At 38.6% G+C, this 14228-nt stretch overlaps 1 long non-coding RNA gene across 1 annotated transcript; it reads left to right on the top strand.

Moving 5' to 3' along the window:
* The first annotated feature begins 207 nt into the window (after window positions 1–207).
* Window positions 208–13451, top strand: LOC308054951. The gene is made up of 2 exons (XR_013924319.1): window positions 208–12291; window positions 12322–13451. It is a non-coding gene; the product is annotated as an uncharacterized lncRNA (long non-coding RNA).
* Window positions 13452–14228: the final 777 nt, after the last annotated feature.

Raw genomic sequence — 14228 nt, 5'->3', positions numbered from 1 at the left:
AAGTACATCCAGTCACCCTTCTAATCAAGAGAACATTGTCACACATTAGCACCTCACAAAAGGGGAGAAAAAGTTCTAAAATCAAACTCTCCATACCAGTAGAAAACTAAGTTAAAGTAATATGCATTAAATTAGTATTCCAAAACAGCAGTTTTAAACCCCCCCCCCCCACACACACACACACCCCCACACACACACAGCCACCCCCACACACAATCTCACTTAGCAAGACCAATACACTTGGAATCCACAATTCTAAACTGTTCTACCCAGTTCTCAGATCTGTTATTTTTCCTTCATCAACCATAACACGTCCTAGGACAAAGTTCACTTGACATTAAAATATAACACTCAATGTCATTTTAATCTCAGAGGTGAACGTAGTCACTTTGCATACATCTTGGCATATCCCCTTCCCTTGTTATATTTTTGAAATACTGAAAAATAAATGTTTTGGGGTACATGCCTAGTCAGGCACTACCAGAATCCATTTTGATTATGCTAGAATCCAAACAGAATTTAAGTGATTCTCTTGGGGAAAAGTATTAGTTAATGAAGACTCTTCCAGGTTATCCTACTAGACTAGGAATAATTCACTCACTAACTTTATTCATTTATAGCAGCAACTGGAATTGCTGTGCTGTCCCTTTTGCAATTCATCTGCAGAGAAAATTCATAAACATACATTTATTCATTTGGCTAGAGGTTATCAGTAGCTTTCAGATACTTGGAGTTTTGCTCCTCAAGGCAATGCTAAGGAACAGTTTGGGGCAAATCCTGAATAGTACATTGCAGTAAAATTAAATAAACATGCTTTAGCTACTCATATTTAGGCAGTTGCCCAAATGAAAACTAAAGCTTTGACAAATAGTAGTATTTTTCTGGTTCAAAACAGAATGGAAGAATTAGACAAGATGAAGGGTTTTCCTTTTGCTAAATTGCTGAAGTTAATGTACTAGTTCATCTAGTTTCTGAAACTGGAAAAAAAAAGAAGAAAAAGTGATTTCTGAATTGGATGTAAAAAAAAAATGAAACATAGTATCACTGAAATAATATGGGAGGATTGGGAATGGATAATCTGGAAATGTATGGGGAAGAAGAAGGTCTCAGTGTGAAGACAGGACTATGGTAAACATTTTATTAGTGGCACAACAGAGGAATAGAAACGTTGATACCTAAGACGTCTTCACATGTGGAGAAACTAAGTTGGTCAAATGACAAATGCATGTGTTTATAGCAAAGAACATTTTGTTATTGTGGGAAAATATACTTACTGCTGGACAAAATCAAACAGAAACCTTTCTCATGACAAAGCAATTCAGATTTCTCTGCTCTTTTCTCCATACCCAGGAAAGTACGGCCCTCTATCTCCATCTTGGTGGTTTATTTCATCATACCTGGAGCCTTAGAAACCATTTCTGAGTATATTGGTCTAGCATTTAGTGCCAGATCAGAAATCAGGTTGGATTACTTGCTGTGTTAAATGAGCTTAGACTGTATATTTATGGATCAAAGAAGCCCTCCTGTTGTATTTCCAGTGGAAAGTTGTTTTTCTGTAATAGACCTACGTAGCAATGGTAAAATAATTTGCTGTCTGTAGCCCATTCTTTTTCCAGCTTTTCTGTCATATATATAAAGGATTGAAAGCACTTAATTTTTCAGGTACTTTTTCACTAAGATCTAGAAATATGGGGCAGGGGGCAAGGGGAATTGCTTTACACAAGTGCAGTGACACTGAGTTATTGCACCAGGCTGGCTGTCCACTTTAGATATTCTATATTGGTGGAAAAAGTTATCTTCAGTGCTGAGATTATAAAGTCAGTAGAAAAAAACCTGTTACAGCTGAGGCCTTGTATTAAAACTGCAATACAGTTTCTTTTCATAAATCAGAATATATATTTTTTTTTCCAGAAAATTTGTATTTCCATTATAATCATTACTGAAAGTGTCTTGGAATGTTTTCCTGAAGTACAGAAATATTTTGCTTCATATTGTCAATCCTTAGAATGACAAATACAAAAAAGTTGATGATGCCTTATTCTCTGGCTCCTTGTTTTAATTAAATCAATGTTGAGATTAAACTCGACAAGTTTCCCTGCAAATAACATATTTCATGGTAAGCCTGATGAGGTAAAGGCAATTTAAGGTCAGTTTCTGGAGTTATTTACACTGTTCTTTGTGCCTGAATTAATCAGATGCAGACAAGACCATAGCAACACAGGAAAGACAAAAACAAAAAGAGGACAAAAAAAAAAAAAAAAAAAAAAAAAAAAAAGGAAGATGCAAAGCACAAAGCAGTTAGGAGAACAAGATGAGAATTTTAGAGAAGGTGGTTTGGGAAATCCAGGTCATAGATACGTTATCGAATGCTCAGGAGCACCTCGGGAATCGAGAAATTTTTCCTAGCTAGCTCCTAAAGGGGAGCTAGACCCCTTAACCTTGATTAAAAACACACGAGAATAAGTAACATGCTAATTAGAGCACTGACCCCCAGCAGAAGTCCAGAAATAGAGTGATGGCTTCTGGCTCTGCAGATAAAAATCAGTCAGGGTGCTGCTGCCAGAAATGGAAAGGAAGGTCAGGCTCAGGAGGCCCAAAAACAACACGTGAAATAGCACAGGGAGAGAAATGGGGCAGTGAAGATGAAAAGGTGAAATCTTTTTAACATTTCATTAGCTCAAATAAAATAATTAGGAAGTTATGCTGGGTTTAGAAATTCTGAATGGGACTAGCTTATTTCTCTAGTACAAAAAAAAAGCTTGAGATGAGGGCAGGGATGGGCCACCTCATAGCCAAGGGCCTCGTGTACTTAAAAGTTGAAATAAGGTTCTGCCTGCTGCATCGTTCTGGCCTGTTGATTCCCAAGGAAGCTTCTATTAGAGACAATTAATATTAAATCCAGTGACATGACTTCTGGTAACCAAAACACCCTTTCTCAGGATCTCTCATAAAACGATTTGTGTATAAAATCACTTCAGTTACTCTAAATCCTGTCTTATGGGCAATTTATCTTACTTCAGAGGACTCCTCCAAGAGCCTTGGCTTTGGAAGTTCAGCAGCACAGACATCCCAGCACAGGTCCTCCGTGTGGTGAGAGGAGAAGCACACATAATGATTTAATTTTAAAAATAGACTCATCAAAACTGAGAGGTAATACACTGGCAAGTAATTACATTCTGAGTGAAAATATGCAGGTAAATCACATTCACTTCCGTGCAGAATGCTTGTATAGTAATTATGACTCATCTAAAAATCTATTTAAATCATTGGTTTTAAATCTTAGATGAGGCTTAAGTGATGCACCTTCTTTTGCACTCCCGAAGTGCAGTCCTTTGCAAAGGATCCAATTTTATTCGATTAGTTCACTTCTAAAGGAGTGAGCAAAAAATAAGCTGTTGCACGTTCTGTCAACAAGTAAAAAAGTTGTTCTGGGCATTTGCAGCAGGAAGAAAAACATAGATATATATTGAAGTTTTGAAATAAAGAAACTAAATACATTATGTATTTGACAGAGACCATACATAAAGGAGACTCCAAGATTATTGGAAGCTATTGAGTTTCCAAGATTTATGGCATCAAGTGTACACGATGAGTTTTTAAATATAAGTCTTTTTCTTCTACATGTAACTTAAATTAGTAAAATAAGATTAGATTTTAGAAAATGAAGAAGTCTAAAAAAAAATTCTGGAAGTATTGAAACTGAAAAATAGACACAGAAGGAAGAAACTACAAACATTTTAAGAGAGTGAACATTTTTTCCCCTCTGTCTAACACAGTCCTTAAATGACCAGCCTTTTTCTGTCCAGCTGCAAGGGAATTTATGCAAGAATGTTCAATTTACATTCTGCAGTTTGCAATATTCTGTAGCAAAGATTACAAAAGTGTTAAACTGAAGAGTAAATCCAGAAGAACCTCCAAAAGACATTTTATAACCTGCATATTTACGAATGCTTTTTACCCAGTAGCACACATTTTAATTGTAAAGTAATGGAACTAAAACCCATTTTGGCAAGCAGTAAACAAATATAGAGCAAAAAATACCTGGCTTGTACTGTTTTATTATTATTTTTATATGACAAGGCAAGGAAAAGTGTGAAGGAACACTCTAAAGTGTGAGGAAATATTTAGTATTCTTATAATATACATGATGTTAGTCAGTGCTTCCAAGACATTAGCAGCTGTCAAGTAAATAGTAGTGGGGATATTTATAGAAAGTTCTGTGCGAGAAAGCATGGAAGTGATGGTTTGAAAATGTAACAAGAAGATGATAGAAGCTGGAATCATAACATAGTATTTCTTTTTTTGTACTTTCATGAAAAGTGAATATGCCACTTGAGTGTGGCACGGATCCTTGAGTTCTCCCTGGCCCAGTTAGTGCAGCATGTCACCACACTGCTTCAGTCTGGAAGCAGCACGCCTGCAGTGTTGTATTTTAGCTTATAAATCCTCTTTCCTTACCGTGAACATGAACACGTGAACATGTCTTTTGATCTAAACATTGCTGCTTAAGAGCTGTGCCTATACACTCATGGTACTCCCCTCCCCACTGCTTCAAGCACCAACTTTCCAGTTCACCTGGAATTTTCTTGTAGCAGATATCCAAAAGGTCCTTTTGCTGCAATTGTATATCTGCCTCCCAGTCTCCCTGTAACTTGTACCCAAGCTGTAACTTACACTTTTTTGAACCTTTATCAGTCTATTCTTGACACACTGGTTCAGAATAACATTTAGTCAGTATTTGACTGAGAACCAGGGTTGATGGTGTCAGACACTGATAGCAGTCCTCTAACTGCAGCTAAGAAAACAAATTTGCAGCATGGAGTTACTGTTGAATAAGAGGGGGAAAAAAGAAAAGACTAGACAGCATCTCCTCGGGCAATCCTGATATCAAATTGTACCTTAGGTATAACTAGAATTTTTATTTCCCTGTCCTCTGCTGAAAAACGGGTTCAGACCTTCACATCTATTATAACTGAAAATTATATTCCGGACAAAGTGTTACAAAGCACACTGGTTATTTGTCCATTTGTCCACTTGTACAAGGAGTATGTTGTCTGCTGTTATTTTTTTCATTGCATTCATTCACTGACTACATTTAACATACACAACTTTCTCTTCTTTATTGTATCTGTTGAAAACCTATTTAACTGCAGAAACTCTTTTCAGTCCCTAGATACATGAAGGTTCACTCTATGCCATTGTGTACTCATATACACTAATCCAACTCCTCAGATCATTCAGTTCTCCCTGTACAACATTTTAATTCTGTTCCTTATCAGGGATGACTCTCAAACCTGGGCTATTACAAAACATTACTAGCTTGCTTCTATGTTTAGCGTCATCCTGCATGAAAATATTGACCAACCATCCAAGTCTTTAGAAACTCTGCTGGTTAACTTCTCTTCACTGCAAGAGAAAAATCTGGAGTGTTGTCTCACCCTTTCTTTTGCTCAAGACTTTATTGACATTACAGTTACTCTAACTTCTATGTTTGCTAATTTTCTATCAGCAGACACTTTCATCATATTCAGTAAGGCATCGCTACAGTAAGGCTTTGTTGAAGACCAGATTGATAAGATCTATCCTTTCTGCATGATCTAGAAATTGGTTCAAATAAATGTTGTGTATACAGATGTGTGCATAATTTCATGTTATTGCAGTTTAATGATGGGTCTCCAGGTCTAAACCCAGCTATAGCTGAAAGCATTATTCTTTTTCATTTTAAAACCGTATTTTGCATGTCTTACATTTCAGTGAGTTTATGGCAGTTCATAAACCAATACAACTGGTTAATATCACAGAACGCAGTAATGAAAAACATGCAAGTATAATTTCATGCATTTGTGTGTGTATATATATACACATACTTATTTTATGATTCATATTTTAAAATTCATATATCTTTTAGAATATTTAAAAAAGCAACACTTATTTTAAGAGTTGCTATAATACATATAAATTCCTGCCTATAGCACTAAATGCAGAAAACTGATCAGAGCAGAAAAGATGGGGTTTACTCATCTAGCTTAAAAAAAAAAATATTCTAACAAAAAATATCCATAGCAAAATCTGATTTAGAATTGTAAGCTTCTGTAAATTATCATGCAGATCACCATGCAAAAATCCCCTACTAACTGGGATTATGTCCAGGTTCACAACCATTTATGAAATGTAGGCTAGTTTTCACTCAGAACAAGAGTACATGAAAAAGCTTTGACTGGATGGCAAGTTTGAAGATATTACCTATTACCAAGGGACACGGTAATTTTCACCAGGGCATCTTGAAGATGCTACAGTCAAACAAGACTTTGAAAAAGATACAGATGAACTTTTTGATAACTTCAAGTGAAGCACTTCAAGTTCAGATCACTTCATATTACTTCTGTTTAAATACTTCACACAATATGCCAGCTTGGATTCATTCAGCTAATAAATTAAAATGTAATAGTTTGAAAAAACACAATAGCAATAAGCCATTTATTATATTTTTTTCTTGCTTCTATAGAGACTATAGAAAAGGTTTTTTTTATTTTCACACTCTTATCCTCCCTCTTCTCTAAATTTAAGCTCAGCTTTAGGGCACAGCAGAAATAAAAATAGTACTATGTTCCTCATTCATCAAAGTATTGAACACAGTTTTATGTGAGTAGTTTCATTCAAGTCCATGGGTTTACGCCAAAGTTTAAAAAGAAATATATGTGCGTGTTTCTGCATAAGTCAGCATCTTCTGCCAATTAAGTTGTGAAAACCTTTCTAAACATTGCAGCATTGCTCCTATAAAAAAAAAAAAGAACAATGGTTTGGGTTTGGTGTTTTGTTTTTTGGGGGGCAGGCAGAGAAACCCAGCTTTGCTGTGGAATAAGCACTAACTCACTAGCATGTGTGGTGCTATGAATATGATCATTTTCTTGATATCCCTGCACCAATTTCAGAACCAACTGAGCAGAATAAAATACTTTCTCCATAGGCCCTGAATAAGGGCCTATCAATTCATACTTCCAAAGGGATACTTTACTTTTCACTTTTTACTTCTTAGTTGTGGCTTGGCTTTTTTTTTTTTTTTTTTTTTTCTTTAGACATTTTTAAACACCCACAGTATGTAAGATGCTGCATACTGAAAACCTGATTTTTCTGGGATTTGGTGTTTATTTGCACATAACACATCTAATGTGAAACAAGACGTGAGCAGGAGAAAACCAATTCAGTATGAAGGATTATTCAGTACTATTCTTCAGCGGCAGGAATAGAAGTCATCAATTCTAGCCCATCCCACTAAAGACATAAAATTTCTAATAGTTGGTCAGAATTTCAAGTGAAAGATGATGATATCAGTTTAAGTTCCTAAAGTCTAGGAGCAAGCATAAGTAAATCTCTTCCTTATGAGTAGCCTTAGCGATTAGACAGGGAAGAATAAGGATGAAAACTAAACCACTAAGTCATTCTTTTAAGTGATCTTTGAAAAACTGGGACACAATACTAAGAGTACAGAAACTTGCACTGCCAATTCTTTTACTATATTTATAGACACTGATTTGACAGTGGGAGTCTATCAACAGACCTAATGACAGCTATGTCAGACTTTGAAGACAGATTATATATAAAGTATACTTTCATACGTCCTTTCTATCCTGACTGATTCACTAACATCATTTTTTTAAGAACCACAGACCAGATCTGAGACCACAGCTTATGACTTGCAGACAAAATAGGGTAGTTGTTAAAGAGTAGCCCAAAGGATATATTCACATAGGATGTGGGAAATTAATAATAATAACATGATGCTCTCCCTTTATCAAACTGACTTTTCTCATACCTGAAATATACTTTAGCAATCATCCTAGAGACAATTATGAGATAAGAGAGTTAAATAATCTTTTCCCTCCTACACTTTAATCTGTTTGGACTGAGAGCTTCTTTAGCAAACACTGATTACTATCCTTTGATTGTACAAGGTCTAGCGCCAGGGGGATGATCTTAATGTGAACCTTTTAGATTTTATTAAACAGCAATATTATAAATGATTTTTTTATAGCTTTGCATCATAATGCAGTGTAACTAATCAACTCTCCCCACTCATCTCTGCTCTGCCTAATCCTGAGTTTACTTTGAAAACAACTTCAGTATGACATTTGGTATGACTTTGTTACTTTTAACTGAGCAATATAAATCTAATCAAATTATAAACCCTTTACAAGTAGGTTTATACTTAAATATACGGATCTTTTATATGAAGTAGCAGAGAATAGTTTGCTATTTTAAGGTTAATATTTCTCTTAAAAATGTTTCATTTTCTCTATAAAGTGTTGAGAATAATCTGGATTTTCAAAGGATAAATTGTTAATGAAACATCTACCTTGAAAAAGTATCCAGTTTCTTGTTGCCTGCAAAATAAGTGATAATCATTGACACCAAGAAGTGATTCATGAAGACAGCTTTTGACTGTGATGGATGAGCAACTTAAAGGTATACTGGCCAAGATTATAAGAAAGCAGAGGGACAAAGTTATATTTTTGCAAATGAGTTACTGAACAGAAAATATAATCCTAGTAAAGAAAAACAGGGGTTTAGCTTGGTTTAGCATAAACCTAAATTCTAAGATGAGCTTCTTCAAATCTGAGGATCACAAAACAACAACAAAAAATGAAGCTTGTGGGTTTTCCCCATGGCAAACTTATTCTCTTCTCTAAGTTCTTAAGCATCACAAGAGAAATTATCCTCTCTCTTTCTCATCTGTGGTAGCTAAAATGATCATTTACTTTTACAGAACTAAGAACATGAATTTTTTTACAGGCCCCCTGTCCTCTCCATATTGCTGTGTTAACTAAAGAATCCAGTCTCATAAAAAGTTATGTTTGTTCTGCTCTCAATTACAACCAAGAATTAGGTGAAGCTCACCTAATGACTTCATTAAATTTATTATAAAGCATTACTCTGCTTATTTTTACTAGTGTTTCCTTTTCTACCCCCTCCAAAGTACTGTCTGTTTACAAGTTTAATTGTAACTGTTCTCCAAAAGGTTCCACTGCCTAGTCCAAAGTCTTTTTGATGCAGTCCAGCTGCAAAAGTTCAGCTCAGAGAAAATTGTTTAGTTATGAACAACTTTGCCAAAGTCCACAGGAAACAACTACAAATGGTAAGAAAGTTAATATTTCAAGCAGAGGTTAGACTGTTGAGATAGGAATAGCTGCCCAAAAATTCAAGAAGAAAAGTACTGCTAGAGAAAGGTATGAAAACCTGAAGTTAACTGAAAGAGTTACAAGGCAGCAGCATCAAAGATCAGTCTGAGTAAACACAGACATAAGGTCTTACATGTGGGTTGGCAAGCATATTGATGCTTATCCTGCAGGCTCATTAGTCCTAGCTAGACACTGTGTACATCCTGCTAGCAGTTTCTTTGCAAATGGGAAAAAAACACCTCTGAGTAACCAGCAACAAAAAAAAAAAAAAAAAAAAAAAAAAAAAAAAAAGCCCCAAACATCATTCCTAAGCATGCAATTAGAAAGAACAGAAAAGGAAAATCCTAAAATAGTAATGAATACTGAAGAGCATCTATAGACTTCATGCAGACACTTAATGGAACATGTCAATTATTTCATATTGCATACTTGTTGATGGCTTGACCATGAGCATACTATCTCAAAGCCCTTTGTTTAGAAGATGGCTCCCAGGTTGCGATTTCATATTATATTTTCAGGAAATAAGTATATCAGTGCAGTCATTCTTTCTTATGAAATTTCATTTAGGTGAGATGGTATATCAGAAACAAGGTATATCAGTTTATGTACTCTTGGTTCATAGAATCATCACAGAATCATAGAATGGTTTGGTTTGGAAGGGACCTTAAAGTCCATCTGGGTCCAACCCCCTTGCCATGGGGCACCTTCCACTAGACCAGGTTGCTCCAAGCCCCATCCAGCCTGGACGTCCAGGGATGGGGCACCCACAGCTTCCCTGGGTAGCCTGTGCCAGTGTGCCAGTGCCTCACCACCCTCACGGTGAAAGATTTCTTCCTTATATCTAGTCTAAATCTACCCTCTTTCAGTTTAAAACCATTACCCCTTGGCCTATCGCTACATGCCCTTGTAAAAAAATCCCTCTCCAGTTCTCTTGTAGGTTCTGTTTAGATACTGGAAGGCTGCTGCAAGGTCTCCCCAGAGCCTTCCCTTCTCCAGGCTCAACAACCCCAACTCTTTCAGCCTGTCTTCACAGGAGAGGTGCTCCAGCTGCCTGATCACCTTCACGGTCCTCCTCTGGATTCGTTCCCACAGGTCCATGTCATTCTTATGTTTTGGGGCTCCAGAGCTGAATGCAGTACTCTAGGTGGGGTCTCACAAGAGCAGAGCAGAGCAGAGGGGAAGAATCACCTCCTTCAACGTGCTGGTGACACCTTTTACACAGCCCAGGATTTGATTGGCTTTCTGGGCTGCAAGTGCACATTGTCAGGCCACGCTGAGGTTTTCATCCACCAGTGTCCCCAAGTTCTTTTCCTCAGGGCTGCTCTACACCCATTATCTACCTAGCCTGTATTGATATTGGGGTTTTCACCCACGCAGGTGCAGGGCCTTGCACTTGGCCTTGTCGAACTTCACCAGGTTCATACAGGCCCACTTCTCAAGCCTGTCAAGGTCCCTGTGGATGGCATCCCTTCCCTCTGGTGTCACCACACAGTTTGTTGTCATCAGCAAACTTAATGAGAGTGCACTCAATCCCACCGTCCATGTTGCCAACAAAGATGCTAAGCAGCACCCAGTCCCAGTACAGACCCTTAAGGAATGCCACTCGTCACTGGTCTCCACCTGGACATTGAGCCATGGACCGCAACTCTTTGAGTGTGACCATCCAGCCAATTCCTTATCCACCAAGTGGTCCACCATAAAATCCATCTCTCCAGTTTAGAGACAAGGCTGTCATGTGGGACAGCGTCAAAAGCTTTGCACAAGTCCAAGCAGATGATGTCACTCACTCTTCCCTCAAGTCTACACTCTGGTGACATGAAATAATTAGAGTTTAGAAGCTACTTCAGGTCTACTGCAGATACCACAGAAAAGGTGAATGGTCTTGGGCTTTTTATGTTTGTGTGAAAGAAAGGTTTGTTTATTTTGAAATATATGTATTTGTTTTAGAAGTGTAGTGGTATCTTTGCTACAATGTTGTTCTAAGACATAACAAATTTATGTTATCATAATGCAATACTTAGCCTGTGGTCTCAGGGTTTAGCCACTTAGAAATCAGAAGTAATTCATTCATGTAAACAGAGGTCAATTATGTTACTATTCTTGCATAAGGCATCTCACCCTCCCACCCCACCCCAATTCTGGAAGTTATAACTGAAATCTGATGATGAACAAAGGAAAATATGTGGATCACAGAATCAAAGAATCAAAGGTCAGGGTTGGAAGGGACCTCTGGAGGTCATCTAGTCTAAACCCCTGCTAAAGCAGGCTCACCTGACAGGTTGCAGGTTCATGTCCAGGCAGGTTTGGAATGTCTCCAGAGAAGGAGACTCCACAGCCTCTCTGGGCAGCCTGTCCCAGTGTTCTGCCACCCTCAAGGTAAAGAAGTTCTTCCTCATATTCAGATGGAACTGCCTGTGCTGCAGGTGGTGCCTGTTTCCCTTTGGTCCTGTTGCTGGGCACCACTGAAAATAGCCTGGCCCCATCCTCTTGATGCTTGCCCTTAAGATATTTATAGACGTCAATAAGATCCCTTCTCAGTCTTCTTTTCTCCAGGCTGAACAGGCCCAGCTCTCTCAGCTTTTCCTCATAAGGGAGATGCTCCAGTCCCCCAGTTATCTTGTAGCTGCACTGGACCATCTTCCTCTTGAACTGAAGAGCCCAGAGGTGAACACAGCACTCCAGATGTGACCTCACCAGGGCAGAGTAGAGGGACAGGATCACCTCCTTGGATCTGCTGACCATGCTCTTCCTCCTAATGCACCTCAGAATCCCCTTGGCCATCTTGGCCACCAAGGCACGCTGCTGGCTCATGGGCAACTTGCTGTCACCCAGAAGTCCCAGGTCCTCCGCAGAGCTGCCTTCTAGCAGGTCAGCCCCAGGCTGTACTAGTGTGTGGGGTTTTCCCTCCCTCGGTGCAGGACCTTACACTTGTCTTTGCTGAACTTCATGAGGTTCCTCCCTGCCCAGCTCTCCAGTCTGTCCAGGTTTCACTGAATGGCAGCACAGCCTTCTGGTGTGTCGGCTCCTACTAGTTTGGTATCATCAGCAAACTTGCTGAGGGGACACTCAGATCCTTGATTTACATTTCTGTCCTCCAGTTTTTGGCCTTTACTCAGTTTGAAATGTTTTAGGTACTATTTAGAAGATTCAGGACTTCCAAGTTATAGCAGCCTCTGTTCAGGATTTTGTTGGGCAGTCAGAATTTTTATAGCAGTATGTATTGCTTCAAGCTCTAAAAACATCTGATAAGTCTCTTACTAGGCTAGTAGAAAGTGGTAGCTTCACTGACAAAGACAAATTCAACACAGCCTCAGTGCTAGAAGTACTCTTGACAGGCTGTTTGTAGGCTGTAGTGATAGTGAATCAAAATACCTTCCAAAAGATTTCATCCCTCAGTTCTTCCAGAACTTGACCACGAGTGCATCATCATGGGTATGTGAAGGGGCAGAAATGCAATTTTATTATAAATTTCATATCTATAATAATATTTAAAATATTTTTAAAACCTAAAAATAAGGCACTGAGATATAAAATAACTTCCCAAAGTGTAAATTAGAATAGCTAACAATAGTTTGGGCCCCTAATTTCAAGGGGGACACAGAGGTGATGGAGTGTATCCAGAGAAGGGCAATGAGTCTGCTGAAGGGTCTGGAGGACAGGACTTATGAGGAGCAGCTGAGGGAACTGGAGGTGTTAAGTCTGGAGAAAAGGAGGCTCAGAGGGGACATTACCACCCTCTAGAACAACCTGCAAGGAGGCTGTAGGCAGGTGTGGGTGCATCTTTTCTCAGATAACAAGTGACAGGACAAATGTAAACGGCCTCAGGTTGTGCCATAGAAGACTTAGGTTGGATATTAGGGAAAATTTCTTCACTGAAAGGGTGGTCAAGTATTGGAACAGGCTGCACAGGGAGACAGTGGAATCACCATCCCTGGAAGTGTTTAAAAAACACATAGATGTGTGCTTAGGGACTGCAGTCCTGGCTGTTGTTGATCTTAAACATCTTGTTGATCTTAAAAAGACTTGTTGATCTTAAACATCTTTTTCAACCTACATGAATCTATGATTTTATGATTCTATAAATATTGCTGCTATTTATCTTGTGGTATTTTATATAATAATGATTTTTTATAGTACTATAAATTAAGTAGAAAAACATTGACTGACATGGATAACATACATCTTTTGTTGGTGACCACCTGCCTAGCCATATATTGAATAACAGTATTTTCAGAATTAAAAAAAAAAAAAAATATTGCCGTAAGGTATCTTAAATTTGAAGAACTGTTGATATAACACAGTATAAGTTTGAATTAATAGCAAAATATACATTAATTTAAAAGATATTGCTCGGTAATGTAGTGTTCTGAGTGAGTATGCAGAAAACACGAGAAAAGTTTCACTAAGAAACAGAACAGCTTTCAAAGTGTCTCTACTCATTTCAGTTTCCTGCAACCGCAAGCACTCCTTTCTCCAGAAACATTGATTCCTACAGATTGCTTGTTCCAGGCAAGTTCAGCAAATTTTATACAGCAAAGAAACACTTGTCAAAGATGTGGTCTGTAAAAAGTTTACTTTTAACCTCAAACACTGCATTGAATTCAGCGATGAGGAGCAGAATGAAGTCCCCACAGTCCAGGAGGAAACAGTCAGTGACCGGCTGCTCCACTTAGACACAAGTCTATGGGGCCGGATGGGATCCACCAGAAGGTACTGAGGGAGCTGGTGGAGGAGCTCGCCAAGCCACTCTCCATCATTTATCTGCAGTCCTGGCTAACTGGGGAGGTCCCAGAAGACTGGAGGTTGGCCAGTGTGACACATAACTACAACAAGGGCAGGAAGGAGGATCCAGGGAACTACAGGCCTGTCAGCCTGACCTCGGTGCCAGGGAAGGTTATGGAGCAGATCATCCTGAGTGCCCTCACATGGCACGTGCAGGACAACCAGGGGATCAGGCCCAGCCAGCAGGGGTTCATGAAGGGCAGGTCCTGCTTGACTAACCCGAGCTCCTTCTGTGCCAAGATGATCTGCCTGGCGGATGAGGAAAGGCTG

Source organism: Falco punctatus (genome assembly GCF_963210335.1).
Source record: "Falco punctatus genome assembly, chromosome: 1".
Classification (NCBI taxonomy): domain Eukaryota; kingdom Metazoa; phylum Chordata; class Aves; order Falconiformes; family Falconidae; genus Falco; species Falco punctatus.
This window is presented reverse-complemented; position numbering and strand designations above follow the sequence as displayed.